At 51.4% G+C, this 9,324-nt stretch overlaps 1 long non-coding RNA gene across 1 annotated transcript in view; it reads left to right on the top strand.

The window, feature by feature from the left end:
* The first annotated feature begins 618 nt into the window (after positions 1-618).
* The window catches only part of LOC141994472 (uncharacterized), a 32,921-nt gene continuing 24,215 nt past the window's right edge, over positions 619-9,324 (top strand). The window contains exon 1 of the long non-coding RNA XR_012641135.1: positions 619-637. This is a non-coding gene — a long non-coding RNA (uncharacterized LOC141994472). The remainder of the gene's footprint in view (positions 638-9,324) is intronic.

Genomic DNA, 9,324 nt, shown 5'->3' with positions numbered 1-9,324 from the left:
TAAGCTTGAAAGCTTGTCTCTCACCAACAGAAGTTGGTCCATTAAAATATATTACCTCACCTACCTTCTCTCTAATATCCTGGGACAAATGCGAGCTACAGCAACACTGCATGTCTCATTATTGTTATGGCTAATGCTAATTGATAACAGCCAGTTAGTAAATGCAGTGCATCCTTCAGAACAGAAGAGGGAGGCAGTAGGGGAGAAGAGCAAAGAACTACTACATGATAGAGAGCTGGTAGAATCTGTGAATTACCTTAAAAATCCAGTGTGACCCACTCACTGCTTAGCTGCTGTGAGAATGTGTGTACTGTTTCTTTAAATCCCTGGTTGGCCAGATCACATGTTGCCACACAGCAGCTCAGCTCAGCAGTATCTCAATCAGGCCTTTTAAAAATCCTTGCTTCAAGTGCTAACTTTTGGCCTCTCAGCTGCTTAAATCACAGAATTTAAATCACAAAACAGCTTCCTCAGCCTCAGTAGAATCAAGCATTAGAGAGAGGAAAAGCAAAGCTCAGCTGGCCAATAGAGTGGGAGCAGAGCAGAAAGGGCAGTCAAGCTAGTAGAACCAAGCCCAGGCACCTGGCTGCCAGCATCACACCAAGAATGACCCTACACCTAACTACAGTGGAATCTGGTAAGTTTTCAGAAGTCAAAATGCATCAAAGTGCTGCCAAGGAATGAAAAAAGCTGGAGATTTCAGCCTTGGAACAAAGGGTGGCTACCTCTTCTGACATGTTTCAGAGTAACAGCCGTGTTAGTCTGTATTCGCAAAAAGAAAAGGAGTACTTGTGGCACCTTAGAGACTAACCAATTTATTTGAGCATAAGCTTTCGTGAGCTACAGCTCACTTCATCGGATGCATACTGTGGAAAGTGTAGAAGATCTTTTATACACACAAAGCATGAAAAAATACCTTCCCCCACCCCACTCTCCTGATGGCAATAGCTTATGTAAAGTGATCACTCTCCTTACAATGTGTATGATAATCAAGTTGGGCCATTTCCAGCACAAATCCAGGTTTTCTCACCCCCCCCCCCACAGGATTTGTGAGAGTGTTGGGTCATTCTTCAGGATAGGTTGTAGATCCTTAATAATGCGTTGGAGGGGTTTTAGTTGGGGGCTGAAGGTGACGGCTAGTGGCGTTCTGTTATTTTCTTTGTTAGGCCTGTCCTGTAGTAGGTGACTTCTGGGAACTCTTCTGGCTCTATCAAATCTGTTTCTTCACTTCCGCAGGTGGGTATTGTAGTTGTAAGAATGCTTGATAGAGATCTTGTAGGTGTTTGTCTCTGTCTGAGGGGTTGGAGCAAATGCGGTTGTATCGCAGATCTTGGCTGTAGACGATGGATCGTGTGGTGTGGTCAGGGTGAAAGCTGGAGGCATGTAGGTAGGAATAGCGGTCAGTAGGTTTCCGGTATAGGGTGGTGTTTATGTGACCATCGTTTATTAGCACTGTAGTGTCCAGGAAGTGGACCTCTTGTGTGGACTGGACCAGGCTGAGGTTGATGGTGGGATGGAAATTGTTGAAATCATGGTGGACCCCTCCAACGCATTATTAAGGATCTACAACCTATCCTGAAGGATGACCCAACACTCAGGCCAGTCCTTGCCTACAGACAGCCCCCCAACCTGAAGCAAATACTCACCAGCAACCACATACCACACAACAGAACCACTAACCCAGGAACCTATCCTTGCAACAAAGCCCGTTGCCAACATATCTATTCAGGGGACACCATCACAGGGCCTAATAACATCAGCCACACTATCAGAGGCTCGTTCACCTGCACATCCACCAATGTGATATATGCCATCATGTGCCAGCAATGCCCCTCTGCCATGTACATTGGTCAAACTGGACAGTCTCTACGTAAAAGAATAAATGGACACAAATCAGATGTCAAGAATTATAACATTCATAAACCAGTCGGAGAACACTTCAATCTCTCTGGTCACGCGATTACAGACATGAAAGTTGCAATTCTTCAATAAAAAAACTTCAAATCCAGACTCCAGCGAGAAACTGTTGAATTGGAATTCATTTGCAAATTGGATACAATTAACTTAGGCTTGAATAGAGACTGGGAGTGACTAAGTCATTATGCAAGGTAACCTATTTCCCCTTGTTTTTTCCTAACCCCCCCCCTCCCCCCGGAGACGTTCTTGTTAAACCCTGGATTTGTGCTGGAAATGGCCCACCTTGATTATCATACACATTGTAAGGAGAGTGGTCACTTTAGATAAGCTATTGCCTGCAGGAGAGTGGGGTGGGGGGAGGTATTTTTTCATGCTTTGTGTGTATAAAAGATCTTCTACACTTTCCACAGTATGCATCCGATGAAGTAGCTCACGAAAGCTTATGCTCAAATAAATTGGTTAGTCTCTAAGGTGCCACAAGTACTCCTTTTCTTTTTACCTCTTCTGAATCACCTCAAACAACAATCTTGACTTGCCATTGCAGATAAAAACAGTGGTCCCACTTCCCATCCTCCTGTCTCCAACATGTCCCATACCAGATGCTTCAGATGAAGGTGTAAGATACCATAATTGTTCACTGAGGTTCTACCCATAGGGGAAGTTTCTTCCTAGCCCCTTTGTTCTGAGGTTGGCTTAAGCCTCATGTTTCTCAGCAATGTATCTCTTCTAAATGTTTGGTTGTGGTGGTGGGTTTTTTTTAATCCTAACTAATGTAACTGTTTAGTTCCTTGGGAAATAGTCACTTGCTTTTTATTATTTATTCATTTGTATTGCTGTAGCACCTAGGAGCCCTACTCAGAGGATAAAGCTGACAATATTGAGAATAGAGGAAGCTACCAACTCAGTGTATGACTCCTGGCTCTTCCAGTGGAAAATAGGGTTGCCAGCTTTCTAATGGCACAAAACTGAACAGCCCAGCCCTGCCCTGCCCTGAGGCCCAGCCTCTGCCCCGCCCCTTCTCTGAGGGCCCACCCCCACTTCCATCCCCTTTCTCTCCATCGCTTGTTGTGTCCTACCCTCACTCACTTCCCCCAGGCTGGGGTGGGGGTTGGGGTAAGGGCTCCGGCTGGGGGTGCGGGCTCTGGGGTGGGGCCAGGGATGAGGGGTTTGGGGTGCAGGAGAGGGCTCCAGGCTGGGGCCAGAAATGAGGGGTTCAGGGTGCAGGAGGAGCTCTGGGCTGGGGCAGGGGGTTGCAGTGGCTGAGGGCTCCAGATGGGGGTGTGGGCTCTGTGGCCAGGGATGAGGGGTTTGGGCTGCAGGAGGGGGCTGGGGTAGGGGGTTGTGGGGTGCAGGCTCTGGGAGGGAATTTGGGTGCAGGAAGGGACTTTGGGCTGGGACAGGGGGTTGGCGTGCGGGAGAGGATTTGGAGTGCAGGGTCCCAGCGGCACTTACCACAGCTCCCGGGAAGCGACTTCCAGGTCCCTGCAGACCCTAGAAGCATGAGTGGCCAGGGAGGCTTCACATGGTGCATGCTGCCCTCACACCTGCAGATCCCATTGGTCATGGTTCCTGGCCAATGGGAGCTGCAGAGCCGGCCGTCAGGGCAGGGGCAGCACGCGGAACCTTTCAGGCTGCCAATGGGTCTAGGGGCTTCAGGGACCTGGTGGCCACTTCTGGGAGCTGCATGGATCTAGAGCAGGTAGGGAGCCTGCCTTAGCCCCAGGGCCCCACTGTGCTGCCAACTGGACTTTTAATGGAGCCACCAGGGTCCCTTTTCAACTGAGCATTCTAGTTGAAAACTGGATGCCTGGCACCTGGAAAATCCTGATCTAATGAGGTTCTTCCCCCCCTCCCCCCATGGAATCCCAAAACTACTGGAATTAAAGGTAAAAGGGACAAAGTTGCAAATAGATACGCTTGGTGCCTGATAAGCTCTGTCTGCAAGGGACAGCCACTGACATAAGTGTGAAGACGTGCAGGCTGCCATGGGAAAGTAAGATCTTACTCAAATGTGGAAAATCTCATTTTCCCAGGATTTTTCTTTCCATTCATAGTTGTAGAAAATTGCATTTAATCTAGCAAGAACCCTGATCTCTGAGCAGTTTATCTTGTATGTTACCTTATCCCTAGGGACTCTGCACATTTCAGAGCTTCCTCTGGCTTTTTAAACAAAAAGGCTTGTTCAAAGACTCAAGTGCAGAAAAACCTAATTTCAGAGAGAGTCTTAAGGTCCTTTTTATGCTAAACAAATACAGGTATGCAATCAAAAGGGGAATACTATTTGTTATATGAAAGATATAAAAATCCATTTTTCTTATTAATTAGATGATAGGAGGTTAGCTTCAGTGGTGATCACATGTAACTAATAGGGAACAGCTTCTGTGATACTTTGATGGTGCTGATTGAGAGCAGGCTATGCTTTCCTTATAGTCTACAGATTAGGTACTAATTAAAGGGTCTGCCGTGAAACATTATGAATATTCTTTGCATGCAAATAGATGCCGACCATGCTCAATATCCTTTTACTTTCTATGGTTCTCAGACCTAACTAAGGTCCCCAATTCATTAAAGCACTTAAGTATGTGCTTAAACCCCTTTGAAGTCAATAGGACTTAAACATATGTTTCAAGTTACATTTTACAGGGCCATAGACTGCTAGTTAGGAATAAGCTTAAGCTCCTACTTTCAGTGAAGGATTCAAAGACATGATTAATGACTAACAAACCCCACTTACAGTGTTTCAATGACGCCACTTTGATTTTGCCACAGTTAAGTTTATTTAAATGTTAAACACAACAAGCAAACTTTGTAGTGCTTGAAAAGCTCTTTCTCCAAGAACTACAATAAGAGGATAAACCCAGAAGAGAGAGAGCATTATCTGTTGCTACATTATGTTATCGATGCCAATCAGTGAGGAATCATTACAGGAGTATTTCTGTACAGTTGTAATAATACTGGTTCTGTGATAGCTTTAATGACTGGACCTTTGTTCTGTCTTCCAGCTGTGACTGTTGAATAACCAGTCTGCTCATTTTGCCCTCAGCAGGGTGTTTTATGGAGTTTAAGTGCATTTAAGAACATTGTTTAAAATTAGGTCATTTAAGTATTCATTTGGCAACAGATAGCTTTCCAGTGGTACACCTATGGAGTGCACCCTAGGAAGCATCATTATACACAGAAGAGCCTATTTAGACAACAGTTCCTTTTATACAGACATTAAGCAAACAGCAACCTCCCACTTCATCTCTTTTGCATTCTTTAAAATTCTGTATGTGAAATATTAAGGTCATTAACCACCAGTAAAACTCTTCCAAAGATGGATATTGCCCTAAATCAGGAAACATCTCTGCATATCTCTGAACATAGTTCATTGAAAAAAGACCGGGTATGACAAGTATTTGTTACATCCTACATTGCTCAGAGGAGTAGCTATACTAATGTACCCTTTAGAATGATATCGATTAAGGCCTATATCAGGGTGGCTTGCTCCATGGGCTGGAGGGCCTGGGGCTAAGGGTTTGTCTTACTACTACAGTGCCAGGAGAGCTTCTCCTGTTGGCATAGTCAGTACCAGATTTATAATGGTGCCAACTGCGCCAACACTCAGAAGGGGCCCCAGCACCCAGACCCTGGCCCCACCCCCAGCTCCTGCGCTCCACCCTAAGGCCCCACCTCTTCTTGGCCTCTTCCCCTGCCCCTCCCCGCAGGCTCTGCTCCCCCACTCACTCCTCTCCGCCCCCATGCCTGACCTGCCACTCGCTTGCTCCTCTCCACCCCCTCATCCCCTCACTCCTCTCCACACCCTCCCTGCACCCATCCACTCACATCTTGCTCCTCTCTGCCCCCTCCCCCCTACACGAGCGGCAAGCTCAGCCTTGGGAAGAAGAAACCAAGCATGATGGAGTGGGGGGCAGGGCCTCAGGGGTTGGGCCACAGTCTGGGTGCCAGGGCCACAGGCAGATTAGGGGGTTGTGGGGCCCTGGGCCACCCGCCCACCCTTTCCACCTGCAGTTCTCCCCCACACCCCGGCAGAAGTGGTAGGCGGGTGGAGTGGGGTCAGGGCGTGGGGGGTGCTCGTTTTTACAGGGCTCCCCAGGCACAGGCCCCATTGGCCCAGTGGCTAATGTGCCACTGGCCAGGGCCCACAAAAGGTTAATCCAGCCCTGGGCATGGTTAATCCTGCTCCCTGAGAAGCAGTCGCTACATGGGCAGGAGAAGCTTTCCTGTTGTCATAGCACTGTCTACACAGGGGGTTAGGTCAGTATAACTGCGTTGCTCAGTGGTGTGGATTTTTTACTCCCTTGACCCATGTAGTTATACCAATATAGGTCTGTAGGGTAGACGTGGCCTAAGCCAGCCCTGATTACATGATGATCCATGCATGGGTGAATCAGCTGATCCCAGTGTAAAAGGAGCAGGAAGTTTCAATATAGGGGGTGTGGCAAGGCACCTCTTCTCTCTTGCCAGACTTAGCATTTCTCCCCTCTGCCAGTGGTGGGCCTGGGGTAATCAGTCCCACTGAGGCAGGGTTTGCCTTCCCCCTTCAGTGCTCCCTTGATTGTGTCTTCAGGGTAGGCCTGAGGGTAAGCCTAAGGGGTGCTCCTTCCCCACTCAAAAAAGGAAATAGTCCCACAGACCCAAACAAAGGGTGATACCTTTCCCTGTGTCCTCACTGGACCAGGGTGTCAGTCCTTCCCCTAGCCAGCACTTGGGCTTGTCTGCTTCCCCTATGGGAAGGGTACAGCCTCTCCTCCTGGTGAAGCTACTTCCCTGATACTACTAGCCTAGTAACAGCTGATGTGTCTGTGTCCCCCTCACTACAGGAAGGGTTTTAAACGGTCTCAGGCAGCCCTTAATTGGATTCAGGTGTCTCTAATTAACCTGAAGTAACCCCTTCTCAATTTGTAGGAAAAAGGGTCTTTAACATTCTAGGGCTAATATCTGTGTTCCACAACACTCTCTTATGGGTGTGGAGCTACTGCTAGGCCCAGAGCTCTTGCTGCCTCAGCTTCTCATCTTGGCCAGACCCCAGCCCTGGCTGGTGGGCTCCTAAGTTGCTGCTGCTCCTCCTTCAGGGCTGCTGGCCTGCTCCCCCAAGGGGGAGTGAGGGACCCCGACCCCGCTTCTGCTGCCACCACCTGAGGAGTCCCTCCTGCCTGGTGCTGCCTCTGCTGCTTGGAAGCCTGCTGGTGCCTTGAGGAGGAAGAAGGAGACCTCTGTTGCTGAGGGAGCGGGCAGGAATCCTGCAGGACACCATGGAGGGGGGTCACCTAAAGGACTGAGTAACTTTTTTTCAACTTTGCTCTTGTGGTGGGGATATTGACTGTCCCTGTGGGAAGATAGGGTAGGGTGGGGTGTGGTGTGGAGCCTGGTCCATCTGTCCACCCTATCCCCACCACCGTTGCCCCCTCCACCACCCCCACTTACCATCTGCCTCCACTCCTTACTCTGGGACTCGGCTGCCTCCGTCGCCCCTTTTCCACCACCTGGGCCTGAAGCAGCACTTTGTTCAAACTGATTTACAAGTGCATGTGAGCGCACATGGGCCCCCCACTCCCCTTGGACTGCTTCCTCTCCCCTGCAGCCTTTGGCTGGTGGACTCTCCTACTCTCTGCCTTGCCCACCAGCCTTCTTGCTGCAGCCTGCCCCTTTTCCCATTGCTACCTGCCCCTTGCTACCCTTCCCCGCCCCCCCCCCCCCCCCCCCGCTTTTTGCCCTGGACCTTAGTAGCTTCAGTTTGTTTGCTTGCCCCGCCTTTCACCCTTGGGAGGTCTGTTTGTTTGCCTGCCTGACCCGGCCCCTGAAGCTAGTCCTTTTGGTTTGCTTGCCCTGTCCCCACTCTGCTTCAAGCCCATTTATTTCTCCCCTCTCCCTCCACAGTGCCCCTGCCTTGCCCAGCCCCTCCTTCTGTGCTCCCACATCCCCTCCAAATGCGCTGAGCCCTGTTATTCACTACATCCCCCCATGATATTACAGTCCTTCCCCCTCCCCTAGTGCAGACGGAGAAGCCGTAAATCCCATCTTTGGTTGGTGCCTGCACCACTCCTTCCCTGCCTTGGTAGGTGCCACCGTACTCTTTTCCCCCCTCCCCCTTTGGTGCCCTCCTCCTCTGCCCACAGCCTAGCTGGAAGGAGTGGTTGACCGTCCCCTTCCTTTTTCTCTGGTGTTTGTTCCCTGTCCACACTGACTATGGCAGGGGAAAAGGTGGGTGGGTCCCCTTGGGTGGAACCCGCTGCCCCTCCTCCACCTCTTTCCCTGTCCCCCCCACCCCCGTGGCTACTGCCTTGACTGCCACTGCCAAACTGCCTGTCATCGCCCCCCGGGGCACTGGCATCCATAGTTGCCAGCCAACCACCTCTCCCACTCCTCCTCCTTCCCAGCCTGCCACCGCTCCCTCTCAGGCTCCGAGGACAGCCCCCCAACATGCCCAGATGAGAGGTGGGCCACTCCTCCACGGTGTGCAGTCCGGCGGGGTCCATGGGGGAGGGTGTGGTGGAGTTATCCCCAGGCATAGGAGAGAGCCTGTCCCAGGGGGAGCTTTCTCTTCCCCATGCTGCCCCCCCCACTCCCGACACTCCATACCATCGCCCTCCATCCTCACCCCCTTGCCATCCATGCCTCCTGTCGGCACCGAGGTGGGTGTTGCCTCGGATGCTGGCAGGGAGGCCCCTGGGGTAGTGGGTGGAGACTTCTCCATTTGAGGGGATCAAGGCCCTAGGTCTGACTCCAGTCACTCAGAGAGGGGATGACCCACCATCAGCGGGCCTCGATCTGGGCAGCTTCACACTGCCCTCCCTTTACCCCTCCCTCCCCTCCCCTCCCCTCCCCCCCTGCCGCCCAGTCACTGTTCCCACTCTCAGGGAACTCCCGGACTCATCCCCCTGCTCAGTCGTGGCCAGCACCCCACTAGTGTCTGCCGAGCCCACTGCAGTGATGGGCAGTGCCATGCAGACAGGCCCTGAGCGGTCTGGTTGCCCCACTCCAACAGGGGGTGATCCCGATTTCCTTCCCAGGTGGGGAGCCCTTCTGTTGAACTTCCATGCCCTGATGCTGTGGCTGCGGGCACACAGCCTGCTATGGTGCCTGAGCCTGGCATCACTGAGGGCCCCCTCCCGCTCCTTTTCCCCCTCACGCTTGAGCCTGGCTGGGAGGTGCCATACCCTGGTAGCTCAGCTGCCAGGGCCACTGATCCTGGGTCTGCTCCCCTCTCTGATCCCAGTCCCATCCCTGTTCCCATATTCCCCCCTAGCCCCACGTCCTATGCTGACACTGCCCCTGGAGTCATCTCATTCCCCTTCCTGTTAGGCCACCCCCTGAGGATTGTCCCTGTGTTCTGCTGTCCTGACCTCTTAGGGGCTGTGCGGCACCAGTACAACAGATTGCTGCGAGGCCCAATGGGGGCCACAG

Source organism: Natator depressus, chromosome 10 (assembly GCF_965152275.1).
Source record: "Natator depressus isolate rNatDep1 chromosome 10, rNatDep2.hap1, whole genome shotgun sequence".
Lineage (NCBI taxonomy): Eukaryota > Metazoa > Chordata > Testudines > Cheloniidae > Natator > Natator depressus.
The sequence above is the reverse complement of the archived record's forward strand: the minus strand, read 5'-3'. Positions and strand labels throughout refer to the sequence as shown.